Here is a 15,918-nt window from a genome sequence, read left to right on the forward strand (position 1 = left end):
ACTCTCCCTGCAGGCTGGTGGCGCTGGCTGGCATGTAGCTGGGCTCTCCCTGCAGGCTGGTGGCGCTGGCTGGCTGGGGGTGACGGGTGTCACCCCTTCCTCTGGGACCGCTGGCTCGTTCCAGGACTCAGGTCTCTCGGTGGCGGCGACGGTTGTCGCCCCAGGCACACGGTGGGAGGCGCTGGATAGCACCCCCCCATCATCCCAGGTGGCGACGCCGGGTGGCGTCCCATACATCGATGCAGAGGTGCTGGCTAGCACCTCCTGCCTCTCTCGTTCCGCGGCTGCCAGGGCCTCCCCATACACCGTCTCAGGGACGCTGGGCAGCGCCCCTCCACTCTTGCTGGGTAGGCTCAGTCGGGCAGGTTCCATCATGTTGAGGCTGAAAGGCTGGGGCCTCAGCACCTCTGGCTCGGCTATGTTGTTGGGCTGTATCAGCTCTGGCCCCAGATGGTTAAGACTGAAGCCTAGGCCAACCCGGTTGGGCTCAGCCGCGCCGCCCAGTACGTTGATCCTGGCTGGGACAGTCCCGAACTGCGGCATCCCATCGGCTCGGTCCGCAGCTCTGGGGGCGGCTGCTTGCGGTGGTGGTGCTGGGGGCGCGCTCCCTTCCATATGGGCCACTCTGCTGGGCTTCCCTGGAGGGGCACCTTTGTCGGCGGTGCGCCTGCGGCTGGCTACCTGGGCCCAGTCAGCTCTACACTCGGCCGCCGTGTGGCCGTCATAGTGGCAACGCTCACACTTGGCAGAACGGTCACGGCGTGGCTGGGTGCGCCTCTCCTCTAGGCTAACTTCCACAGGCGTTGGACAGTCTCGAGCTCGGTGGCCTCTCCCCTGGCAGCGGTAGCAGCGGCCTGGAACCTTGTCATCTGGAGCGACCTTCCCCATCTGGTGGAGACCCGGAGCCAAGGAGCCAATCTCCATTGGCTCCGACTCGTCATATTGGGGCAACTGGATGCAGGCAGATCCAGTCAGCCCGTCGGTCGAGTCCACTAAGCACACACCTTCCTTCAGCTGCTTAGTAACCATGGTCACGGTGAACATGGCCTTGCGAGTGTACTCAGGTACACTCGCAATTTCATGGTTCATCATGAGGCGTTTTACATTGGCGTTACGAATTCCACGGTTTAATTCGTCCACCAACAATTCAAGATCCTCATGATTGTAGGCGTCCCTATACAAGGCGCACTTTGTTGATATGTACGCCTGTATAGGTTCTGTCGAGTGTTGCTTGTAGTCCCTAAACGCTTGTTTAAGCGTTTGGGACTCAAAAGCAGGGCGAAATAACAATTCACACTCGGTCTTGACCTGTTCGTAGGTCAAGGCTTGGCCTGCCTCGCCAAACAGATGGGACGCCATTTCCGCCGCTTGCCCTACCAATGACAGTAGTAGGGCGTTGCGGCGGTTGAGGGAATCATGAGGTGGCACGCGGTAAGCCGCCCATGACATCTCCAGTCGGCGGATATGTGCCGACCAGGACTGCTTGGGCGGCCCTCTATACTCCGGCAGATTGCTCAGCATCAGCTTGCGGTACTCGGCTGGGGCCGGCTGAGGGTCATCCTGGAGCCATCCTGGGGCTTGGTCACCTCCTGGGACTTGATGCTGGTCCATCGGGTCAACGGTGAAACGGCGGGCACAAAGTTATACAGGACTACAATGAATGGGTTGTCACTTGAGGCTTCCTAGCCTAACAGCCAACACTGTTTGTATCACTAGGTTGGGAGTTTTAGTTGCAAAGATATAACTTAGCTGTACTTATCAATAGTTAGGTGTTGAGGTAGATAGATGTTGAGGGTCTGAACTGCTGTCAGGAACTGATTGGGTTTTCCCTTATCACACTAGAGCTAGGAGGAAAGAAACTTGCAATTCTTTATTTGCTAAAAATACCCCTGTTAGATGCTATGGAGTAGCTCTGCTCTGGTGTGAAAGTGTGTGTGTGTGTGTGCGTGAAATCTTCTGTCCTTGTAACGCGCGTTCGCGCCGTCAAATCCGCGCACACGGGGAAAACGCGCTCTCACCCCTCAGCTCGCTCCCTCATTGGTCCGCTTCGTCCGTTGGATTTATGATGTTTTCCGCACTTTGTTGCGCTACCCGTGAATGGCGCTCTGTATATCCGATCGCTAGCTCCACACTACAGACGGACTTAGTCTAGTGTGGGTAGGAAGGGGGAAGCGCGTAAGGGGACGGGGGTAACTCCGTCCGTTCCCACTGTGAGGGAGGGGGTAACTGTGTGCTGGTGTAATGGGGCCTCTGCTTCTTAATCTTAGGCTTATCTGTTATATAACCCTGATTGTATTTGTCTTCAAATGGAGAGGGGCCCCCTCCCCTTCCCTTGGAATAAGGGGTGTATTGTTATTGTGCTGTGGGCTTGAGATTGTTTTGATTATATTACATCTAGCTTTTATTGCTGTCCTTATCACAATTGCATAACAGATTTGTTGACCAACTCTGTTCTATTTTTAGCTGTTATCACAATATACAGTAATCCAAGCCTGTTCTATTCTTAGATTTATCACAACACAACAATTTGTTTGCCAAGCTTTGCTCATAAATCTATTGTTTGGCCATCACATTAGGGTGGTAATCCCTGCAAATGTGATATAATATCTGTCTTCTAGATGGGTGGCTGCGTTGTAGCTTCTCAGGATACTCGGGGTTGACGTAGTTTTTCTCTGTTCTGGTGCACTACACCCGTATGTTAGCTCGCAGCTTGCAGCTATGTGGCATGTTTCAGCCTATCGGCGGCAGGGAATGTCCCGTCCTGCTAGCGCCACTGGTTCGGATCCTGCTATTTCTTGCAGTAAAGTTGGCCTATTCTCAGCCGTCTACACGTATTTGGCTTGTTTCAGCCGGTCCGCAGGCCTGTTTCAGCCCTTTTGGCGCTCAATTCTCCGTTAGATATCAGCGCTGCTCGCGGTTATTCGTCAGATTTCGCTGTTTTGCTTCCACAACTGCCGGATGCAGAGTTAAACTTTGCTGTCCAGGGTGGGTAATTCAGGTTGCTTGCGTCAGTTTTGCCAGATTCACTGCTGGGAGTACCTTAGCCTCAGATGCGCGTCTGCTCTACACTTGTGGTTCGCCGTAATCTCACACAGCTGTCACCAAAGTTGTGGTATCCGCCGAGGATCAATGGCAGACACCGGAGTTCAATTAGATTACGGCAGTGTGACAGACGTGGACACCTTACTATAGAGAAGCTACGCTTCTCTAGCTTTCACTAGATAATGATCAACATCTACTTTCAGTTGTCACTTTATTGAAGGGTTAAGAGATACTGAAGTTATATACAACAAACAATAATTACATGGATAGGAATAAATAATCATAACATAAAAGCATAAATAATACATATACAATGGTCAGTTTGGGCAATAATGATTCCCCCATCCCTGGAAAGGGTGGGGGAGAATTAAGAATACAGTTAACCATAATAAACATGACAGATTCAAATCATTAATTCTAAGCGTAGGGAGGGGGTCACTAGACCCCTTCCCCAGGACTCGGGGGAGGGCCATTGACCCTCCACCGAACCCCAGATCAGGGGTGCCATAGACATGGCTCACGGTTGCCGAATACCACAGAGGAAAGGAATCAAGGATAGCCAAATGATTGGGAAGGGGGGGGAGTGTTTGTTGGTGTAATACCCTCCCCCAAAAAATCTTTTAAACTATATAATATCCCCCCACTCCCATAATAGAGAATTTTTAAAATTTAAAATACATATATGATGGTTTTCTTTCACTCCGCCAGCCCCTGATCAGTTGTGGGGATAAAAACCATTTTGGATGATTTTTGGATGATATTTAATGAAATAGTGAAGTTGGATTATACCAGAGATCTTAGGGGGTAAGATATTGAGGTAATGTTTCCACTACTATCAAAAACATTGAGAAAAAAATCATTGAACTGAAAACATTGAGAAAAAAAGTGCTCCGTTTAGAAATAAACAAACTCAGCACAAACAATAGACAGACATACAGACAGGGAGTGACTAGTAGAGTAGCTTCACTATAATAAAATAGACAGACATACAGACAGGGAGTGACTAGCAGAGTAGCTTCACTATAATAAAATAGACAGACATACAGACAGGGAGTGACTAGTAGAGTAGCTTCACTATAATAAAATAGACAGACATACAGACAGGGAGTGACTAGCAGAGTAGCTTCATTATAATAAAATAGACATCACTGCTGACATTAAAACTGAAAAATCATCAAAGCATTAAATGCAATTCAAATGACGCACGAATTAACATTCAGTCAGAATTTATAGAGTAAGGATAATTTTGTAAAATAAATCAACAATTGCTTTAGATATGTCCATGTCTTTATATTTTTCGCCTGTCAGGGCATATGACTTTGTAATTTAAGAGGGAAAGAGGGAAAGGAAAAAAGGGAAGGCAATTCAATATCTTAGGACTGTAATAGACAAACAGAAAAAATCGACTAGATTAGTAACTTCGCTACTAAAACAAGGATGATAACCTGCATTAAAGCAAAGCTCTAAAATCCGACGGCAGGACAAACGAACATTTACACTTGTAGAGTGCCATAACTTAATAAACAATGTGAATTTGTAATTCTAAACAATCTAGAAGGTAGATTGAATGAAACATAACATTTATTTACTGTTTAGGACATACTTAAATTTTAAAAATGATCTTGTACAGACTATAGAGTTGCTTCGCTTTAGAAATTAAACGTACTTAACTGTTAGAATAATCGTCATGCTAAGTTTGAATTTTACAGAACCATTCTTACAAGCTTAAATAAAAGCTAACAGCTATCCGTTATGGGCAGATAGATCAACCATAATTATAGTAAATCTTTGCTTTTAAAGACTAGTGATCACTTTTTCAAAATTGAAGTTAAAACTCATCAAAGCATAAAAATGCATTTTGAAATCGGACAACATTTGTTTTAATCTTATTTTGTTTCAAAATCAAATAAACAAGAAAGAAAACAACCAATAATGGCAGAGACGTCCAATCTTTTATTTTGAGGGGGGTATTATGAGGTATTTCGAATGTCTGAGGGGGGTAAACGATCCTAAACCCATTTAGGTAAATAAACATTAGCAAATTAAAGAGTAGCAAAGCAAATTTTCATATTACTATAATTTAAAGCAGGCTTTTGTTCAGTTAAAATCATGCTACCTACTAAACCTATTGAGTTCTACATTTTAGGAAAACTTCACAAAGGTCCCTATATTGTTTTAGGCTATTTTATTTTTTAATATAAATCTTATGTTGGTTTTAACTTTTAGGCTACATTTTCCCCTCCATTTCTCAGATGCTTGGAGCACAGCAGCTAGAAAGACTTAAACCCTCCCAAGGTATATTTTATCTCTGCTATTCAACCACCCCCACCCCCATGTACCTCAAATTATCTCTCCCAGCGTGTGATTAGATAAAATGAAGATTTATAAGTTTATAGTTATTCTATTTAGTTTATTTATATGTTTCAACTAGGGTTGTGCTGTATCACTTTTATGTTTGTCTGTCTGTAACAATATTTATTTTTTATAGCGCAGCTACTCTACTATGAGGGCCTTACAGCCTGTTCGACCGTCCTTCATGACGTAAATTTATTAAATTGAAAATGTCCATAGAATTATTGGGTAAAATGCAGTTCACGGTAAAATGTTGCTGGTAACGAATATCTCCAAATATCTATGAACGGCTAAATGGTGGAATGTATAGATTATGTTTTTAAAAATTTTAATCGACGAAAAGGCCTACAAATAATCTTGAATAGTCACTAATCAATAATGAACAGTTAATTTGCAATGCACAAATTATTATTTTGCATATTCTTCAGTGAAGCTTTCCCTGTGCATTCTTAGATCTTGACTATTCCATATCTAAATAAATAAAAATCCAATGATTCTAACAAATTTTGTTTTAACCCTAAAAAGCATTACATAGTAAATGTAACAATAGTAAGTGATGTATAATTGCCCATTAAGAGGGAAAAGATATGCAATGGCAAGGATTAACTCAAAATCTGCGACATAATAAAGGCGTTTATTTTAGCTTAACTATAATTAAATGGCTCTTTTAATTAAAACTCACTATTATTGCAAATTATGTAGTTTTCTTAGTTGTGCAATTTTTTAAAAGAACTTATTGCTAACTACGCCTTTTTCAACTAGGACCAATCCATTCTTCAAATGAGCTTCTTCTAAGGGTGCGCTATTTGAGTATAACCCATTAATATAAAAAGCATTTGTGTTTGAATTGTGGACTTATATCAGAGATATAAGGATAATATAATAAAGGATAAATAGATATTTCCTTAAATTAAACAAAAATCGGATCTTAGAAAGAAAACGAAGTAGAGGATTTCGTCGTATTTCACAGTAGCTTTTGATTGTTAATTGTAAGTTAGGTTAGGTAGATTTAAATGATTTTCCCACAGGGTTAGAGTCCCCCGAAGGGTCAAGAAATAGGATAAAAGCTACTGTGAAATGCCATATTTTTCTGTAATCTTTGCAACTGAATAAATTGACTTTAATTTTTGGAAATCGAATAATATAAGACAAAATATTTATTTTTAGATAAAAGTAAACTTTATTTATCTTTCTCATACCTATCCCAGTATCCCTGAACTTACACACACTTAAAAGAGTTATTATGTATATCATACTGGTATCTAAGTATTGTATATGTTATAAGTAATAGAATGTCCGACTTTTTTGTCGGTGTATATTTGTGTTTGCTTGCCTTAATTTTCAAAAGCAAATATTTTCTATATATATGGTAGTATATTTTTGGGTTAGTTTCAAAATTGTATTTAGTGATTAAACTTGATGTAGCTAAGAATTGTGATTTCCTGGGAAGGAGGGGACTTATTATTAGCCCTTAAAGTTTCATAATAACGTTTTCTCGTATTCATTCGAATCCGGTGGATAGGAACCGGTTCTCATCCATACGAAAAAACTATGTCTAGCATCGTATTATATCCAGCTTTCTACAAATATAAAAATGTACAATCATAAGATTAAAACCAGTTTTTTTAGCCCGTGCCTTCGGCACCTTAGGGCTAAACAACTGGTTTTAATCTTATAATTGTACATTCTATATCCGCGGAAAGCCGTTTATAATACGATGAAAGAAATAACTATTCTTATTCGTTAGCTTAACAACTTTAGTGACTATTATTGAATTTTGATTGGTTGGTTCTTTAAGATGGGTGTTCACACTTTGTAATCTACGGGAGAGGTAATTTTGTGTAGCATTATCAGGGGGGGGGGGACATAAATTTGTCAGCCATTGCCATAACCCTTTAGATCCCTGGTGATTTCTGGGACTAAAACGCATAATATTAGTTTAAGCATAACATCTCTTTAATTACATTTCAAATGGTCCATAGTATCAACTTTAATTCAGGAAAAGATTGTCTTTTATTGATATATCCCTCCACTTTTAAACCATTGGATTAGAATATTACAAGTTAAATATAATAAATAGCTTACAAAACCATCAGATTAGTTAAGATTTTAAGTAGCAAAGCTACTCTATTAGTGTTCTTGTTTGCCTATCTATACTTCTGTTTGTCTGTCTGTCCCGGTAATATGGCCGGATTGTTCTTCGACTGTTTTCATATTGGCTGATTTTAAGAGTATGTACCAAGTCAAGATTTTTATTAGCAAAAAGCTACTCTTTAAATGTTTGGGTCTATTCCTCTGTTTGTCAGTCCATAAAATTTAATGAAATACTTTAAATTTGAAATTAACAAATACAGCTTATACCAACAACGAAATAATCATACAACCTATACGTGATTTTCAACTGTCGTTGGAGGCAACACATAGTAGAATTGACAATATTTTTATCTACCCCCCACCCAAAAAAAAAAAAAAAATATTATTTTTAGATTCATTTCACTTGTTGGCTACATTTTATTCCTGCAACAAATGAAAGAACCTGTTTATTAAACTTTGGAGACCAGTATAACTTACCAAATCTGACTTTTTGATGAATTTTTGTTTGAATTTTTTAGATTGAATAAAGTTTAAATGGTTCTTTATGTGTGTGTTTCATTATGTATTTGTGTATGTTCTATGTGAAGTAACAAATACCCAGTAGTTAGAGATTGTACACAAATTTACAAAGTATAATAAGTACAAATAAAATTTAAAAGTGCAAATAACCACAAAATTAGTACAATTAAAAGTAGAATTATTATTATATGGCAATTGTACATTTTAATAACTAAACCCTTTCAAAATTACACCAAAAATTCACTGAAAAATATAAACTGTACAAAATTGGACCCTGAATTTGCCTGTCATGCCATTTGTGAATATAATTGGTAAGCCCCATTAAACCATTTAATCCTATTATGATATTACAATCAAATAAAACCGTCTAGAGGTTGAAATTCTTTCTCCTTTCTTAAAATCACAATATAAAAAAAAACAGGCGCGGCAATATCCAAATAAGATAAGCAAATCAGACAGTAACCTCTTGAGGAAGGGATACGCCATAGTCTATTTTTAGTGTAATGAGTTGTGCCTGTTTTTTTGGCAAGGCATTCCCCCTACTCAAACTAATGGTTGTACGTTGAGATTTAGAACTCCAATACTTATATTTCCCCCGTCCCCCCTTTAACACCTCTCCTCCCCTTCTACTTAATAAACTAACTGACCAATAAGTGATAGGGAAATAGCAACCTCAATAAATAACAATTTTTTCCTAGTTTTCACGTATTACCTGTATCCATTGCTACGTGTCGTATATTACATTAATCATAGGTCTTAATTGTCTTATGATCTCCCATTTCAAACATCAAATTTATAGAACATTAAATTATAAAGAGGGCTTTCCAAATTATTCTGAATTGTTACAGGATTCATTTACAAGGCCATACAGATTTGAAGTGATTCAAAGATTGATTTTTGGGAAACATTCATTTTTTGTACTTGTAATGGCTCATATTTATCTATTAAAAGGATGAAAGAAATCATCATATTTGCCCTACTAAATTATAATATTACAATCATGTACAAAATGAATACGGAGACAAGCTTTCCAAAAATTAAAAAATAGTAGATTAGGACAGACAGAAATTTTAATTAATGTTCAAGAATTTAAAGAGAGGCTTAGTGGACTGTAGTAATCATGCCATTATTAGAATTTGGTCATTTATCAATAAATGTGTCAGAACATTAATTTAGAAGTCTAAACAAAATTATACATATGTAAATTGCAAAAATACAGTATATTTTTGTAAATACTTCCTTTATTATAGAGTTGTTTCGTCTATAGTATATGAATAGGATGATTGTTAAAAATCAGCACATTTTAAATGACTTTCTGGTTTCTATTATATAGTTCGCTCTTAAATCTTACTTAACTGTTTATATGCAAAGTTTGAAAATGGATAGGACAATTCTAACATGCCCAAATTAAGGATAAGGAAGGACATATCCTAACTATTAACAAGAATGACAACAAGCGAAGCACTGATAGGACAAACGGATATTAACACTTGTATAGTGTCAGAACTGAATAATCAGAATATAAAGTATAAGAGTCGAAGCAAAATTGTGAGTAAATTTGTTGAATACAGCATAATGTTTATGGACATACTTACATTTTAGGACTTGATTATAGAGTTGCTTCGCTTATAATATTGTACTTTGTTGTCCCAGGACTCAGTATACCAAAAATCAGATCAATCGGATAATTAGATCACATAAAAATTTGTTGTTTAAAAATAGAAAAATCAACATGTTTAAAATGGACGTACGAACATTCTGGTAATGATTATAGAGTTGCCATGCTTTTTAAATCGTACCTAACTACTACAGGAATCGCCATGCAAAGTTTGAAATCGATAGGACAATCTAACATGCCTAAATTAACGAAAAAAGCTATCTGTCTCGGACGGACCGACCCTAATTATAGAAAAGCTTCGCTTTTAAAAATCTGCGCCTTTAATAACTATATTAAAGCTGTGCTTTTGAACAGAATAAAGATACCCAAAAATGAAAATATCCATTAAGGCTAAGTTTGACATATCAGCAAAAAAAAATTTAATTCTGTGCCAAATTGCACAAATATTATCTGCCTAAAATTAATTGTCAGAGCTATCTGTCTACCTACGGACAGAGCAAAGGAATCATTTTGTGTATGGAAAAGCTGTGCAATGAATAAAAAAAGCAAATTTGTGTAATTTGAAGAAATTTAGAGTTCCTTCCTTTAGCATTAACTCAGCTCAAACTGATTTCTTGAAACAAAATAAAAACAAAATCTGCATACCAGGCTAGCCAAGGCGGAATCTTACAGTAAAACTACTTTGTATTATGTCTATAGTAACCGCCTTAATTCAATGTGTATTGGTTTAGAAAAGTAGTGGGTTCATATCAGCAAAATATCGAAGATTTTTACATTTTGTTGGTTGATTTTTTTTCATCAATTGGGTATATTAACAGGGTATAATAAACGAGAAAGAAAAAAATTTAGTAAGATTTAAAAAGAAATGTTCTTTTTCTAAGGTAATTGGAATTAAAACAAGGATGACAAAACTATAAGTAGCGAAGCCCTAAATAATCATGGATAAGAATACGGACAAGGAGATTTAAAGAGCATTTGTTGACATCAATATATTTTTGGAAGAAAAAACCATGAAACCTCTCTCGTGTGTTTTTTTTTATATTTTTTAATATTTATATTAACCAGTTGTGCGCACAGACATTTTCAAAGGAAGGTATGAAAACTTAAGGGGTAGAAAATGAGAAGGAATTTTATCCTAATTTTTGCGCGAGGGGGGGGGGATGGGTTTGATGCCACCATTCTGCCACTGTAAAGCATAATAAACATAATAGTCCTAAGTTGGTTGCTTGAAACCCACACTTTATCCAAAGAAAGACAGAAGGAGGAGAGAAAATACTCATTCATTAACACAAAACTACTTACTTTTAATTTTAAAATCAAATTCAAGCCATTTGAAAAAATAATCAATTAATGTAGGCGAAAAAGAGTAGAAAATATTAAAAATAATAAAGAAGAATGCAAAAAAGAAAGAAATTTTCATCGGTAGTGCATGAACACCTCTTATAGAAGAGTGAATACATTAAAGAAAATCTATATATGCTAAATAGTTAAACTGAACAAGAAAGTCCGCCCCGCAGGGATGAAAGGAATAAACTTGTCAAACATCGATTGGGTTTTACATAAAAGAATAAGTGAGAATGTGTAAGGAAAAGGTAGACTTTGTTATGAAAAGGTAGAATTTGGAGGAATTTTCGTAGGATTAGGAAGATTAAGTGAGATTTAGGAAGGTGATTTTTATTCTCTTTTTCAGATATGTGAGAAAAAGGAGAGTGATTTTTGTCTATATTTGAGATATCTGAGAAAAAGGAAGATGATTTCTGTCCTTTTGCAATGAAATTTCTGTCCTTTTAAGGAATGACTTCATTTCCTTCATATGATCCAAAAATAATTATGTCATTATTAGAATAACCATACATAATGTTAGGACGTTCTTGGAGGGTGGGGGATATAAAGAAGTGATAATCATTCCTCCCCTTCAACAAACTTGAGAATTTTCTTTGAAATATATTAGACACGTTCTCTCATTCGTTGGCTTAACAACTTTTGGGTCCTTCTTTTTTTGGGTAGTATAAACTAGCAAAGTTAAACTTTTTCCACGAAAAATTAAAATCTACAGAGGGGAAAATTTGGTTTTTTGAATTAGGGTTTAATATCTATTTATTGTTTAAACTTATTTTTGCTTCTGTTGATTGATCCTTAGAGTGCCTGAGTTTAATAGGTAGTGTTCGACAACTATTGAATTTTTCTTATTTTAAATTAGAGAAAAAATAAATGGGGTGAAACTATAAAAAATAATGCAACATATAATTGTAAAACATTTTGGAAATTGTTTCTTTTTTCTAAACCAAGCAGCTATTATTGGATGAAATATTATAGTAATTATAATAAAATTCCATTGCTGACACAAAACAGCATGAACAATTAATATTCTGATATGATATTAATGTGGCAATTTTTAAAAAGATTTTTCATGATCATTAGCTTAATGGCTTGGAATGTTCAATAATTTTTAATGATAAAGGGATAAATACTAAAAAAATACTAAAAAATATATATAAAGAATAATCAAAATGAAAATTTGTTTCCTTTATCAGCATGTAAAATGTAACAATTTTTTTGTTATTTATTTCAATATTTACCCATATAATTTGAAAATTCTAGAATGTCTTCAGTATTTGACAGCCAATAAAGGAATTAACACAATTTTTAATTTGAAAGTTAAAATGGAAAAATTAGCTTTGATATTATTTAAACTATTTGCATTCTTCATATTTGTTTATCAAATGAAAAATTCAATTACCAAATATGTGGAGAAACCTGTAGCTCAGCTTGTATCCACTGTCAAGTTTGAACAAATATCAGAACCACTAATTTATGTTTGTCAAAAGGGGCAGTTTAATTATACAATTTCAAAGCAACATGGATATAAAGATTATTCTCATCTTGTACTGGGAACAATTGATGGTTTTGACAATGCCTCTTGGAACGGCAATCACAATGATAAATCCTTTCAAGAGCTGCAAAATCTGATATTTCAGCGTAATTATTCTAAAGTTGACACCCACATTTATAACCCTTTAACAGATGAATGGGAAGACTTAAAAAATAAAAATGTATACATTAACCCACATGGATTCTGCATAAAACTAGACAAAATAAACAGAGGACTAATTCAGATTGTCACTTCTAAGGAATCTACTCTTTTCATAGTTGATCCATTTCATGCTAACACAGTCACTTTACTTGGCAGAGCAAATTCTTTTCTGGATATTGGACATCAAGAAAATGGTTTGTATGAAAGTTCTTATTTTGATTTAGAGGTTAACCTGTATGATTCTAGTATAATGAATGGTCATTCCTGTGTTGATTATGAAATACTTGGTACAAGCTACGGCGAATGCTTAAAAACTGACTTGAAAGACTTCATGCTGAAGTGGCTAGGCTGCTTAATACCCTGGTTTCCTGACCAACACCATCCAATCTGTAAATTTGTTGAGAAAACTGAAGCAAATGATAAAGCATTCACAGAAATAAAAAAATTCTTGTGGGTAGGAAGAACACCCTTCAACACTGTTTACCCCCCTGTCATAGAATGAGTTTCCGTTTAAAACTAGTAGATGAATGGGTTAGGGAAAATGAAGCAAGAGTGGAGTTTGATATACCTAACAATGTTACAGTACTCACAGATTATTATGCTTATGATGAATTTAGCCTTATTGTTGATCTGGGCTCAGCACTAGGATTGTGGTTGGGACTTTCTGCTCTGGATATTTTTCAAGCTTGGTTATATTTCTTAAAGTTTACTAAAAAATTTCTCAATTTTTGAGCAGTAATACAAATCAATTGAATTGTATATAGAATCTCTTTATCACTTATCAAGTGCTCACAAAAATGCCTATCATTTTCTTATTATTAATGAAACTTTTTGAAATCATTAACAGATTTTTCATCTCTGTTTAAATCAATGTTTAAAATTTTCTTAAAATAAAGTTTAAAAATTAAAAGAAATTTCAGCCATCTATCTTTAATAGGAGCCGAGAAAATTACGTTTCCCCCAAAATGTTTCAGATATATTAACAGACGGACATTTCTAATTATAAGAAGCTTCGCTACTAAAATATTAAGTTGTATTGAGAGTTGTTTTGAAATTGCTTTAACAGGATACTATTTAAGGACGTACTCTTATTTTTAGGTCTAGATTATAGATTTACTAGCGGCTACGCCCCTAGAGGCCTCTAGGGAAACATGAGGGGGGGACCGGGTAGTTAAAAAAATAGTTAAAAACCTTTCTTGGACCTACATAAAGCTTCACTTTTAAGAAGAACCATATCGGTTCAGTGGTTAGCGAGATCCTTCGCTACAGACAAAAAAAGCTTACTACTGTATATAATAGGATAAACATAACGTAACATTTATTTAACTTTAGCCTGGGTAAATACATATAATAAAAAAAACCTTGTACCTTGTTGTTCTAAGAACCAAAATAAGATAAAAAGAAAAATTATATCAAATAAGAATTTTTTGTCAAAAAATTCAAAATCAATATGCATGTTACTTATTTTCTTTTTATCATTAATTAATGTTCTTTTGACTTGAACAAAGTATTTAATATAGTATTCACATGTAGTTTTATTTTATCGAGTTCCCAAGGGATCAGACATGGAAACTAATTGATATACAATATACATCTCCAATGATGATAAACAAAATTACCCTTTTGTAGATTAAAAGTATTGATTTAAGAATTTGTTCACTACAAGTCTCTAATAAAAAAGGGATCTACTGCAGTTCACGGTAAAATATTGCTAGTAAGCAATATTTCCAAAAATCTTTGAATTTTAAAGGCTGCTAGCTGCCAAACGGCTGAACATACAGATCATGCCCGCACACTGTTTTAAGCGGCATACGAAGGCCTACAAATAATCTGGAATAGTCATAAATCAATAATGCATAATTATCTTGCAGTGCAGAGAAATGCGCAGAAAAAGACCTATATTACGCGTTTTTTCTTCAGTGAAGCTTTCCCTGTGTATCATTGGATCTTGGCTATTCCAGATTATGTAGGCTTTCTTATGCCGCTCTAAATGGTGTGCGGGTATGATCTGTACGTTCAGCCATTTGGCAGATAGCAGCCTTTAAAATTCATAGAGTTTTGGAAATATTGCTTACCAGCAATATTTTACCATGAACTGCAGTTGATCCAAATAAGTCCCAAAGTTACAAATGAGAGACCGTGTTTATTGCATTCTATTGTCACCTTCCTATCTTTAAAAATATTTTAATTTTCCATGATTTAATAATAGCTTGTCATTACACTACCTATGATTATGATTATATTTGTTATGAATCGCTAATTTAATATAAATATTAAAGTAGATTTATTTAACTCCATTGTACAATATCATTCTCGTATAATTTTGAGTTAGAAATTGTGTCCAAGAATAAACAGGGATCTTAAGGGATAAGACAATGTAAGATATATTGACATCAACCCCAATGATGATAAACAAAATTACGACTACTTTAGATTAAACATTAAGTGGAAATGTTTTGAAACTGAAAATCTGAAAATATTATAATTTGTATGCCCCAATCAGAATTTAACAAAAGTAACAAAATTTTAAGTCAACAAAAGATAGAACATAAGTACAAAACTAAGGATACCAGAATAATTTCGAGCCCCATGTTCCCTCCCTCCCGGAACTTGTGCGTGTGTGTCAAATTTCTCTTTGGTTTAAAATGAAGTTTGTAAATTGGGTCACATTACTCTCAAGCTCAATCCCTAAATTTGGGAGAAATTTTCCAGTATCGCTTTGAAACCGATTAATAGCCGGCGGATTAGAAATCGTTCTTAGCCATACAGAAAAATTATGTATAACATCGTATTATATCCAGTTCTCTACAAATATAAAGATTCATACAATTAAAACAAGTTTTTAGCCAGTATCTTTGGGATCTTAAGGCTGGTTTTAATCTTAAAATTGTACATTTTATATCCGCGAAAATATGTTTAAAATACGGTGCGATAAATAACTATTCTTGCAAACATAAAATGAATGTTCAGCTGTCCAGCATTGCTCTAATTATGGATCTTAAAGCGTTTTAAACATCTAATGAGAGAACATGTCTATAAAACTTTGGGTACCAGTCATAGAAGACGTCCAAGGGGGGGGGGGTAATGGGGCGATTACCCCCCCCCCCCAAACGAATTTGGGGGTGCCTACGGCACCCCCAAAATTTTTTTCATTTTACCCCCCCCATTTAAAATTTACCCCTACCCTGGGGGTGCCTTAGGCACCCCCAACCATTTAGGAGGGGGTATTTTACCCCTCCAAACAATTTTTGGTGGGTAA

The sequence above is a fragment of the Acartia tonsa genome, chromosome 14 (assembly GCF_053477335.1).
Source record: "Acartia tonsa isolate MP-2025a chromosome 14, ASM5347733v1, whole genome shotgun sequence".
NCBI lineage: Eukaryota > Metazoa > Arthropoda > Copepoda > Calanoida > Acartiidae > Acartia > Acartia tonsa.